Raw genomic sequence first — 12994 nt, 5'->3', positions numbered from 1 at the left:
TACTCACCAAAGCAATCACTGAGAAAATAACCCAAAAATGTGCAATAAAAAAATGGCAATGGAAGTAAAAGAGTATGCCAGAAAAGAGGCACTAATTTAAGATTTGAGGAACAAAAAGATTATATGGCACATAGAAAAAATAGCAAAATAGCTTAAGTCCTTCCTTATCAATAATTACATTAAAATTTAAATATATTAAAATCTCCAATTGAAAGGCAGAGGTGAGCAGAATGGATTAAAAACATGATCCAACAATACACTGTCTACAGAAACTTAAGAATCAAAGACACAAATAGGCTGGAAGTGAAAGGACAGAAAAAGATATTTCATGTAAACAGTAATCAAAACAGAGCTGGAATGGCTGTACTGAAATCAGACAAAATAGACTTTAAGGCAAAACGTTATTACAAGAGAGAAAGAAGAACAAGATGAATTAATTAAAGAGTTAATCTCCATCAAGGTGATACAGCAATTATTAACAAATTCACCTAATAATAGAGTGCAAAAGTCCACAATGCAAAAATAGACAGACTTGAGAGAAATAGATAGTGGACAACAGTAATTAAAAACTTCAAAATCTCACTTTCAATAATGGATAGAACATCAGCAAGGAAGTAGGAGACTTGAACAATACTGTATACTAGACCACAAAAAATGTCTTTACAGATTTAAAAGGATATCTGCTTTCACCACTTCTAGTCCACATTGTGGAGGAGGTTCTAAGAAGGGAAACTTGTCAAGAAAAAGAAAGTCATCCAGATTGAAAAGGAAGAAGTAAAACTCTTTCTGTTCACAGATGATATGACCTTGTATGTAGAAAATTCTGAGGAATCCACTAAAAAACTTTTGGAATTAATAAATGAGTTAAGCAAGGTTATAGGGTATAAGATCAATATGTAAAAATCAGTTTTATTTTTACATACTTGCTGTGAAAGATCTGAAAATGAAAATTCCATTCACAATAACATCAAATAGAATAAAATATACAGGAATAAATTCAATAAAACAAGTGCACACTTATATTCTGAAAACTATAAAACATTATTGAAAGAGATTGAAAAAATATCTAAATAAGTAGAAAAACATTCTATGTCTATGGGTTGAAAGATTTAACATTGTTAAGATGGCAGTACTCCTCAAAATGTTCTACAGCAGAGGTGTCAAACTCATTTTAACCAGGGGCCACATCAGCTTCATGGTTGCCTTCAAAGGGCCGAATGTAATTTCAATTCCTCAACACTTAAGGAGTAGTTACCTTTATACAGTCCTAAAATTATTTTGGCCCTTTGAAGGCAATTGTGAGGCTGATGTGGCCCCCGGTGAAAATGAGCTTGACACCTCTGATCTACAGGTTTAACACAATCGCTGTCAGAATCCCACATGACTTCTTTATAGAAATTGACAAATTGATTCCAAAATTTATATGGGGCCCAGAATAGCCAAATATATAGCCTGGGTATCAAGCCCCAGTACAAGGCTGATTTTGGCCAGAGTACAGGAAGATTGCCATAGATGTTGACTTTAATGTGAAGCTCGGTCCTAAATGTCTTTGTCTATGGGTGGAGGGGTGCTTCCTACTTTGCACCATACCCACTTTGTTATCTACCTCTGAGAGAAACAGCACTCCCTTCTCCACCTATAGCCTTTGGTGGGCTCCTTCATTTTCTTACCTTAGAGCCCAGCTCATACCCCTGAGTGGCTCCTGAGCAGTGCAAGGTAGCTCTCTGTTGGGTGTATTGGAGGCTAAGAATTGAGCAGGAGGGTTGGGATGGTCTAGGCAAGAGATGATTAAGGCCCAAACTAAAGAAAAATAGAAAAGCTTTTCATGGCAAGGTGAAACACCTCTACAGCATCTTACAATGGGAAGCTGAATGAATGAAGAGCAAGAAACCTGAATCTGACTCCTGGCTCCATTTTCTTGATCTGAGTTACCTTGAGCAACAGCCTTAACATCTCTAAGCCTGTTCTTCCATGAATGAAATGGAGATGACAGCATCTGCCCTACCTATACCAATGGGTAGGAAGGCTGTGTATGTGAAAGCTCTTTGCAAACTGCTGAACACTCTATAAGGACATGTACAAAAATGTGTGTAAGCATACAGCTCTGTGGCAAGAACCAGCAGTGCACTGACTATCCAATATACTCTGGGGAGAACCACTAGTGGTTCATTCTTTCCTAAGATTCTGGCCCAGAAACCTGTATTTTCATATTATAAGTTAACAGATATTCCCGCAATATTACATATCCTTAGGAACAGCAGTAATGCAATCTATGTTCTTCCTGATGAAGGCAACACTTAATTGCATCACACTTTAGAAGAGTTTTTTCATTAGCTTGCCATATACTTTGATCTCTTTGTTATGCCAGGTTTGTGTTTTGGACAATGATTTCATGCTTTTCCAAACATTTCTTCTCTCTTCACAGCTTTGCATAGCTCACCAGGCAGTCGCTTGGTGTGAATACAACAGGGAGCAGCAGGGAGAGGTGACTTCATAGGAAGTGAGACAGTGGGCACACTTGCTGCTCATACTGTGCAGCCAGTACATTTTGAAGCACACCAAACACACGTGCCCAGGCCTCACAGTTCCTGTCAACCATCTGCAGACTCAACTGTTCTGATCAGTGTCTACCACCATAGGAACTTTCTGCTTTCTTGGTTTCTGTTTGTTGTGGTATAGGAGGTAGTGTGGTGTTATAAACAGAGTCTGGGCTTTGAGATCATAATCTGGCACCATCATGCACTGGCTGAATAGACTGTACAAGCTACTTCCTCTTTTAGTGCTTCAGTTACTTCAGCTAAAAACCTGGGGACAGTCATAGCCACCTCCTAGGGTTGCTATAGAGGTTAAATGAGATCAGAAAGTGAAGCAAATGGCATATGCTTGGTACATATTTGACTGTCCACAAAATGTAGGGATATGGCTTCCTTTATGCCAGTTATTAATTAATTAATTAATTAATTAATTAATTAATTAATTTATTATTTTTTTATTGTTGTTCAAGTACAGTTGTTGATTCCACTGCTGGGATTATATCCTAAGAACCCTGAAACACCAATCCAAAAGAACCTATGCACCCCAATGTTCACAGCAGCACAATTTACAATAGCCAAGTGCTGGAAGCAACCTAGGTGCCCATCAGTAAATGAATGGATCAAAAAACTATGGTACATCTACATGATGGAATACTATGCAGAATAAAGAAAGAATGAGCTCCTATCCTTTGTGACAGCATGGATGGAACTGGAGAGCATTATGCTAAGTGAAATAGGCCTGGAGGTGAAAGACAAATACCATATGCCAGTTATTAAACAGATAACTAGAGAAGGACCCTGATCCAGGAGCTTATTATAATTTAATGAGAGAGGGAGGCAGACATATGATCACACTAACATTCAGACATGGGTCCATACTCCCCACAAACTTGATTTCATCACCCACATATGAATGTGTACCTGCAGACTGACACATGCCCACTGGCTTCCCCTTGCAAGCATGCTGCCACAAAGTTGCAGGCCAGGAAGCCCAGAGAAACACTGTAATTCTGCTGTCTGTAGCTCCATTCACCTGCCAACATCTGCTGCTGCCCACAGGTGGAGCTGTGCCAACTGCCGGTGGGCTCCTCATCAGTACTGGTGGCACAGCTTCCTGCCCCTCCCCATACTGAATATTTATTCTCATAATGTTTCCCTCTGTTCAATAATAAAGTTTAATCTACATATCAATCCCCTCTATAAGAGTAAAAACATCTGGTCCTAGGCTGGCTACTTACAAAATGTGCCACTGGTTAGATTACTAGCCTGCTGATCTAGCCTGGCCACCTCTGGGGATTGCCAGGTCTTGTTTGGTCCTCCTACGATGAGCTCTGCCTTCTTCTCTTGTCTTCAAGCAGTCTGCAGTGGACTCTCATGGCCACCTCTGTCCTCAAGAACCTTAGAAGTATCCACTGCCCTCTGCTGCCTCCAGCTGGTAACCAAGCACTGGACAGAGCAGCCTGGAGGCTCTGTGTGGCAATATGAGGGAAGGTTGCATGATAGCAATTTCAATTCTAGCTCTGTATGTCTCAATTTTCCTACTGGTTCTTCTAGAACACACATTATCCATTGTACAGCTTTGTGTCTCCAGGGAGCTTACCAACACTCCATTAGATGAATGATTGAGCCATCTTGGGTACATCTGCAATGGTGCCTTGGAGAAAGGTTGAGACAGAGAGTGGTTGTGGAAACAGGGTGCACTGCTTCTGCTCCAAACACAATAAAGTGGACTGAGTGACAGACAGCCCACTGGGCTCCTCACTTTTCTAGTCAGGGATACTTCTATCCTTCAAGAACCCTTCAGAGCAAAAGGGTAGTATTGACACTAAAGAAATCCGAACCTATCACCGAGTTCCTGGTTCTAGGGCTGACATAAAAACTGCCACAGTGAAAATACTCTGGGGACACATCTTGAAAAGAGGAACCTGGCACAGAGGGTCACTGTGACTCATTTACTTTCATATATCTCAAGAGGAAGTCAAATTGATCATAAAGCACCACTTCCTGAAATGACTTATGGTTAATGTTTTATTCTCCATGTGAAATAAAATTTCTTGGGGTGGATGTGTTTATTTTTAAGTTACTTTTCTTGGCTTTTCTTCTCTCTGAATTTCCAAAGCCAGCTTCACCACCAATGAGAAGCTTGATCCTAGACAAATCTCCATACCCCTGTTTCCTCTTCTTTGAAATGGGGACATGGATAGCATCTGGCAAGGGTTGTTGAGAGGATTAAATGAGAGGGTATATGCACATCTCTTTGGGTAGACCAGGAAAATGTATCCATTAAATACCTGGTTCCCAAAACAATTCTCTATTATAATAGCTTTATTTTTTTCAAAAATGCAAGAAGAGGACTATAGAACTTTCATGGTATAGTTCATGTCTTAGAGAATATGACTGAGTAACAGGAAGATTGTGATTTTGAGGCATCTCTGAGAAATATGAGTTCTCATGTCATGGAGAAAGAAGCATATTGAGCAGTTTGTTTAGGGCAAAGCCACTATGTTCTAACCATAATGGGAGGCTTTGTTCCTAACAACAGCTGTCTTTTCTCGGAAAATAATGTTGATTCTCTAGATAATAACACCTAAGCCACCATGTTGAGTAAAGAGTAGATAAAATATCTACACAAAGCACATGGTGATGGTTTGTGACCATTATGTTCCTCTAGTGTCTAGAAGTCTTTTAGAAAAGGGCTTTCCAAGGAGGACTTGGGGGCCATGGAGAGTAGTTAGAATCTGGGTCCCACAAGATGAGACCTGAGTTCAAATCCTTTACCAGCCTACATGTAGATTGAGAACTTGGGCCAGTGACTCATCTCCTCTGAGCTTGAGCTCTCATATGCAAAACTGGGACCTCCCAGGGTCCCTACCTTCCAGGGCTATTGGGAACTTCGAGGTCACAGAGAAAATCCCTGCTAATGAGCTCCTTTCCCATGACTCATTCCTCAGCAGCAGGAAGAAAGATGTATGTTGTTATCAAATCACATTTATTGAACATGCACTATGGAGCAGGGGACCCTTATAAGTACTTTAACTCAAATAACTTTGAGTTAAATGCAACCACGACCTCCTGTGTAGCTGAGGGGATGGGATATAGCCTAAGAGGCAACTCAGAGAGTCAGGATGGGGCTGGGATTTAAATCCCGATCCATCTGTCTCTAGAATTTACAATATATTAAAACATGACACTGCCACCAAAATATACTGCAATATACTAAATGACTTCAAAAATAGACACTTGATATTTGCAATACACTCAAGTGAAGGGCTGTGCTTTTCAATGTTATTTTACATTTCCACTGTGAAGTACTTTTTTAACTTTCTTTCACCTTAAAAATGGCTAATTCCAGGAGGAACTAGACCATATTGTGCTCACTCTCCCCTTTTTATAAAGGAGTGGATTCCCCTAGCATTCACACTTGCACACCTGCTTTGCTGGGCTTTCCTTCTGACCAAGGACAAACTAGGGGCTGGGAAGATTTGATGGTGCTCCAGCCTCAAGACTTGTAGAAGATAGTCTCTAGTCTACACCTATCCACACTCAGCCATCCCCCAGATCCTAGCAAAGGAGGGATTCATATGTATACAGTATGTCAACTACAATAGAAAGTGTTTTTCCAAATGTTTAGCTCACCACCAAAAAATCTAGCCCTAAGAGAGACCTGAGCAAATAAGCTTCCAATTCTTGAAAGCAGCCATGACCTTCCTGTGATAGACTGCAAAAATCTCCCAAATCCTTCACTTTTCTCTGCATACATGAGAGACATGTGGTTGCCCTCCATCAACCCTGTGGTTGCCCTAGCTCAAGGGTCCCCAAGCCCCCTCTTCCAGGTCTGTGGACACTGGTGGCATTACTGCTTGAGCTCCACCTCCTGTCTCCCCATCCCTCCACCCCATCTGTGGAAAACTTGTCTCCCATGAAACTGGTCCCCGGTGCCAAAAATGTTGGGGACTGCTGCATCAGCCTAGCTGACAGCCAGCAACATCACAAATGTGAGAATGTGAACCTTTAAAGCCATCCTCATGAACCAGCTGGGTGTGGAAGACTAGGTGAGCCCAGGAGAGCCTGACTCAGACTTATCAGCAAGACTGATTGCTCACCATCTGAAGCTGTTGATTTATGGTGATGTTTTACACTGAATAGCTAGCTCCACCCCAGCCCCAAATCTGAGCCAGTTGTAACAGACACACCCAGCCAGGACTTTTTGGTTCTGTTTTCCCATGTTCTGAATCCAGCTCATGGAGCCGAGTATGAATGGGCATAGGCAAGAAACAGACTGGGTTTGAATCTTGACTACCCCAGTGTTGGCCTGTCAGAGCCTCATCAGGACTAATGATATCTACCCTCAAAGCCATTGGGAAGACTGGTGAAAAATAGATGGGTTTCTGAATTGTCCTGAAATTGAGTAGGTTTTCAGTAAATGATGGCTGCTAGGAGGTGCTACATTGACATTGGTTAAGTTTTTACCTTTAGAATTGGAGCTTTGTTCCATTGCAACATCACTGGGTCTTCATGGAAAGTGACAGATATTTGACCCCTTCTCTCCACACCTATTTGTAATAACCAATGCTATACAAAGCCCAGTGCTGAGCGCTATGGAAGAACCCAAATGTGGAAGAGATGTGGGCCCAGTCTCTAAGGCCATTGCATGAAGGGTGTATATGATGGGAAATATATATTTGTTCTTTGTCCCTGCTTCCTGGCACAGAACTCCTAAAACTCTTGGAATTTCCTGAGTAAGAGGAGCATCTTTTGTTATTCATAAGGAATAAGGAGACCCTTTCAACCAAATCTGAGTTGGCACTACTGAGGCGACTTGGCAGGCCTTTAGAGAGAGTCAGGATGGACACTAGGCTCCAGAAAGACAGGCATGATTAGAGGGCTGGAGATTTCAGCTCCATCCTTTAACTCTACCTCAAACCTCCAGAGAGGGGAGAGAGCCTGGAGGTTGACATCCCATCCGTCAGTTACCAATAACCAACGATTTGATCAATCATGCCTATATAATGAAACCTCCATAAAAACCCTAAATGATTGGATTCAGAGAGCTTCTGAATTTGTGACCAGGGTTTGTGACCAGGTAAAGGTAATGTTACGGGGTGCAGCCAAGAGGGGGGACCCCAAATGGGCATTTAAAATGGGGTCCAGAACTCAAGGTGTCCAGGGGATTTTTGGATGTCCTCACTCCCACTCCCCAGGTGTGGGTTGGGGGAAGGGACAAATGGAGCAGGGCCTTTGAAAGCTGTTTCTCACAGCAACAGCCTTGCAGCTAACCTCTGGAGTGGTCATTTAACATATCTATAGCCTTTGGCTGGTCGCTTAGATATGTTAAATAGCTGTGGCCAGGCTCAGAGCCAAGGGAATGGAAGTAACTTCCCCACCAAGACGGAACTGGGAGGCAGTTCCCCCGAATTACTGTGCCTGCATGGGAGCTCGGAGATGATTGGCTCCAGGACATGGGGCCACACCTGCCCAGACCCACAATGGCAACCAGAAAAGCTGGAGAAGACCGCAGATTGAGGGCAAGTGTGCCCGAGTGTGGGAAGAGTTGGAAATAGGGCTGCAGAGGAAGACTGGCTCGGGGATTTAAACCCAGAGGCGGCAGCCCTGAGGGGAGAACCATGTGCAGCCCTGAGGGAGAGAACCATACAGCTGTGGAAGTACAGAGAGGATCACAGCCATTGGAGAGAGAACCACACAGCTTTAGCAGAGTGAAGACTCCCACGGCCCTGAGGGAGAGAACCACGCGGCCTGGACAGAGTGGGGACCCCCGCAGCTTTAGAAGGGGGAACCACCACCTGGTTTTAGCAGAGATTCCGGTGACTCAGCTGAGAGTGCCGGGAACCCAAGGAGGTCTCCCAGTCGAGATGGAGTACTAACTGGGAATAACCAGAGGACTGCCTGAGCCATGGACTTCTATTTCCTTTCCTGAGATACAGTACTCTGGACTGGGCAAAGGGGGGAATGAAGGAAGGACTGTGTCTGTTTGTGGGTGTTTTAGGGACTTTGGGATTTTTGCTAAAGACATTAGGTCATTACTTTAAGTTTGTATAGCATTAAATAAACATTTCCTTTCCTTTTCACAAATCTCTGGCATTGAGAGATGTCTTTCCTCGGGCGGCGGACATAACGGACCTGGGGGCTTCTTTCAGTAATAGTATGTCATCCCAGGCCCCCCCTTGTTTGCTCTGTAACAGTAATAGAAGGGTGGACCACTTGAACAGGCATTGAGGCCCCACACCTTCTCTTCCTCCTTAACCCCGTACTTGGCCCTCTGTATCTCTTCATTTGGCTCTTCCTGAATTGTATCCTTTATAATAAACCAGTAATACCAAGTAAAGTGTTTTCCTGAGTTCTGTGAGCTCTTCTAGTGAATTATCAAAACTGAAGAGTCATGAGAGACTCTGAATTTGTAGTCAAGTTGGACAGACAGGCAGGTGGCCTGGGCACTCCATTTGTAACTGAGTCTGAAAGCAGGGACAATCTTGTGGGACCGAGTACTTAACTTGTGTGGTCTGTCCTAATTCTGGATGATTAGAATCAGAATTGAATTGAATTATACTGTTGGATACTCATTTTCTCTCAGAGAATCACAAGGGGCAACACAGATGGCCAAGGCTGTCTGTCCTCCCTCTACCTTTGAGCCCTCAAGGGCAGGGCCTGCCACATTCCCTCCTGGGCCATGGGAGAGAACAGAGAACAAGGGACTGCACAGAATCCTGATCTGTCCCAGGGCAGGGCAATGAGGAACAGCTTGGGCTTGTGGTCATGGCATCTTCCCCCTCTTTCTAATTTTCAATTTTGTATTTCAGTATTTGTTGTTGTCACAAGACATTTATGAAATATCCCAACCCTAAACTTTAGGGCACACACTCATGGTGAGGTCCTGTGGGGAGGCCTGGGCATTTTGATTTTGGGCCCTGTTGACTGTGTGCCTGGCTGAAGAGTTGCACAGAGCTTCATTCTGGGGGCATTCTACTTGACAAGTTGCAGGGTTTGGGCCTGGGGCTGGCTCAACCAGAAAGAAGGGACATCTTTGTCATTTGTAGAAAGGTACTGAAAAGACTCAGGGCCCTGGTCTTGTGCTACCAGTCTCCTGGAGAACCAGTCCAAGGAAAAGTTTTGAACATAGTACTCTGGGATTCAAAGGAAGTAAGGGCAGTGGCAGAGGTGGTAGCATTGGAATTGACACCAGGCCTAACTCTCCTCCTACAAGTGGGCAAATGATTTAGGTTTCAGGGGTCCTCAGGGTGCCTGACCCTGCACCTCTATGTTTAAAATGAACTTGCCTTCCCAGTTCTGCACTCAGCAGTCTCAGAACCAGCCCTGATGTGGCAAGGAGCATATTGTGCCCTTACAGCAGTGACTCCCCTTAGTGCAAAAGTTGCAATTGTTTTTGTTTTATTTTATTTATTATTTATTTATTTTAAATCTTCACTAGAGGGTATGCTTTATTGATTAATAAAAATCAATGCTAAATCTTCACTAGAGGGTATGCTTTATTGATTAAAGAAAGAGAAAAAGAAATATCAATGTGAATGAGAAATATTAATCGTTTGCCTCCTATACATACCATGATCAGGGATCAAACCTGCAACCTAGGTGTTTGTCCTTATCGGGGATTAAACCCACAACGTCTTGGTGTATGGGACTGTTGGGAACTGCCCTGGCTGGTTTCAGGAGCTGTAACCCCTCCATGGCTAAGGCTGAGTGAGTGACCTTCGGACCATAAGCCACTAAGGAGACAAAGCTTATCTCCCTGTCAGGGGTGCTGCCTCTGCCTCTTTTACTTCACCCTGCCTGGCCGCCAATGCTTGATCGGTTAGCCAATGACGGGTAAGATTCTTCAAGGGAGGGATGACTTAAGACAGGCATGATCATGGGGGACCTTAGAGAAGGACTTGGGGGCTACAGAAAAGGGGTGATGGACCCTGGCCCCTTGGCTTTGACATAGCCTGAATCCTCATTCTATCTGCAGGAAGTCTAATCTCCTGGCTGCCTTACTTCCCCTGCCTGACTTAAGCCTGAAATAATGAATTAAGCCTGAAACAATGCCAGTGGTGGGTGCAGCCCTGTGCTGAAAAGGGTGGGTTTCCTAGGGCAATCAGGCCTAGGAAAGAATACGTAAAATCCTGTGAAACCTGCTTTGTTTAGAATGCTCTCAATTAAATGATAAGGGTCCAAGCAGGAAGGGAGTTTGTTCTCCAAAGTTTTATGGTCATTTTAGCTATCTGACCCTGACTCAAAATAGACCCTCAGAGTTCTTTGTATGTTGTTTATTGTTTGATCCTCACTGACTGATAATGATTAATGAGCTTTACATGTACACCCTGTATTTCTATGCAGATTGAATCCAGTAAAAGCCTCTCAATGCAAGGGTTGGGGCACCCTCCCCTTGAGAGAGAAGTCATGCAGTCCCTTTTTCTCCACAGGACTCAGTAGTCTGTGTGAATTTACTTCATCTCATCTATAATGACACAGACACTGTGGGCCAGTGTCTGTGTCATGGGAAAACGCTCCAACCAACTGAACTACCTAGCCCAGGATGCAATTGTTATTTTGGCAGTTACCATTTGCTGAGCACATTTGATGGTTTATACATATCAGCACCCAAAGATATTTCATTAATCCCTGTCTTAAGAGGAAAGTGAGGCTTGTAGGGGGTAAGTGATATGTTTCAGATCAGCAGCTAGCAGGGGCTAAGCTGGCATCCCAACCCCAGGTGTCTGACACCAGGTGGCTACATCCATTTTCATAGTGAAAATGTGGGCACAGGTGTCTACCCTGGTTCCTATATGGTAGAGCTGAATGTCTGTTTTGTTGGCTCCACCCTCCACACCCAAGGCCCTCAGAGCACTAATAGGCCCAGAAACCTGCTATCAAGGCATTTGATTCTTGCTGATGACCCTTGGTAGAAAATTCAAAGGATAAAGACTTTTTCAACATTGTCAGTAATGTCCTCAGTAATATATGCTAAAACACATTTATGACCAAAATGATTTCATCACAAATGGGCCTAAATCCCTTCCCATTCTCCATGTGAACTCTTAGAGTTACCTTCTTTGGTGCAGGTAGGATGTTGGGGCAATGGTAGGGAAGGAAGGAGCTGTATAATGTTTCAAAGGGAGGGAAAAAGCTTGCTTTCCTATGCATCAGCCCAGGAAGCCTGAGTAGAGAGAGGAATGCCATCCCTGAGAGGTAGTTGGGATCTGAAAATGGGGTGGCCTCTACCCCAACTAAAAGGAGAATGAAATGCATACCTCTGGGCAGCCTGTCAGGTCCTGGGGTGAGGTGAGGGTTATGTCTTGCAGAGTTAGGTGCAATCACAGCTTTATTGTAACAGTAAAAATCTGGAGATGATCTACAGTGGGCTCTGCTGTAGCACCCAGATGTTTCCAGGACTGAAGGGTCTAGGGCCCCAGCAGGTGATAGGTAGCCCTCAGCCTCCATCTCCACTGGAGGTTTCCTCACCTAAGGTACACCCCTTCTTGCAGGCAGTGCCACAAGTGCTGGTCATTGTGGGGTATAAAGGCCTGGCCTCTTTGCCTCAATTTAGCACAGGCCTGTGCATCCACACCAGCTTCAGGTGATTGTGGAGTCGACTTAGGTCATTGCCTGATTGCAGTCCATCTTCTCCTTTGCTCAGTCCTGCTTCCCAACTCCCCACAGATGTCAGTTCTGATATACTTCCTCCATAATGACTTCCATCTCAGAGTCAGCTTTCTAGGGGACTGGGTCTGCAATGCATATAAAGGCCAATCTGCTGGATATTGTGAAATAACTGAGCATATAGTCATTAAGTGAACATTATACACCTTAAGCGCTGGTTGTTAAACTGTATGCATGTCCCAATTTCACTGTGTCCTTCCCAAAAGGAAAGAGTCATGTATGTGTCAAATTGTTTTGGTGATGACAGTAGTTATGTCTGCAGAGTAGGAATGGAAGCTTAGAGTTATTTCCTTTCTGCTTTACACTTTTTTATGTTGTTTGAATGCTTTCTGTGAGCACACAATTCACATCTACACTGATAATTCAAAGAAAGGTTGGATAAAACCATACCCTAGTTGGTGTTCTCTGAGCTTTCTGCATCTGTGGTTTGTTGATGGTCACTGACTGGAGCTGGACAAACTTTAAAATTAAGAGTCAGCTATCAAGTATGAGGGCATACAGTCCTCCACTTCTATCATCAACTGCAAGTTGGGGGTATTCCCCAAACAACCTCAGGTTCAAGAATTTGCTAGAAGACTCACAGAACTCACTGAAGTCTATTATACTTACAATCATGGGTTATTACAAGGAAAGGATACAAATTAGAATCATCCAAGGAAGACATGCATAGAGCAGAGTATGGGAAGATTCCAAATATGAAACTTGTCTTGTTCTATCCCATGGATTCAGGATGCATTTCCCACCAAGTATCAATATGTGACAATACACACAGATTATTGCCAACCAGG

This window comes from Phyllostomus hastatus, unplaced genomic scaffold (genome assembly GCF_019186645.2).
Source record: "Phyllostomus hastatus isolate PE091 unplaced genomic scaffold, TTU_PhHast_1.1 phas_contig_38, whole genome shotgun sequence".
Lineage (NCBI taxonomy): Eukaryota > Metazoa > Chordata > Mammalia > Chiroptera > Phyllostomidae > Phyllostomus > Phyllostomus hastatus.
This window is presented reverse-complemented; position numbering follows the sequence as displayed.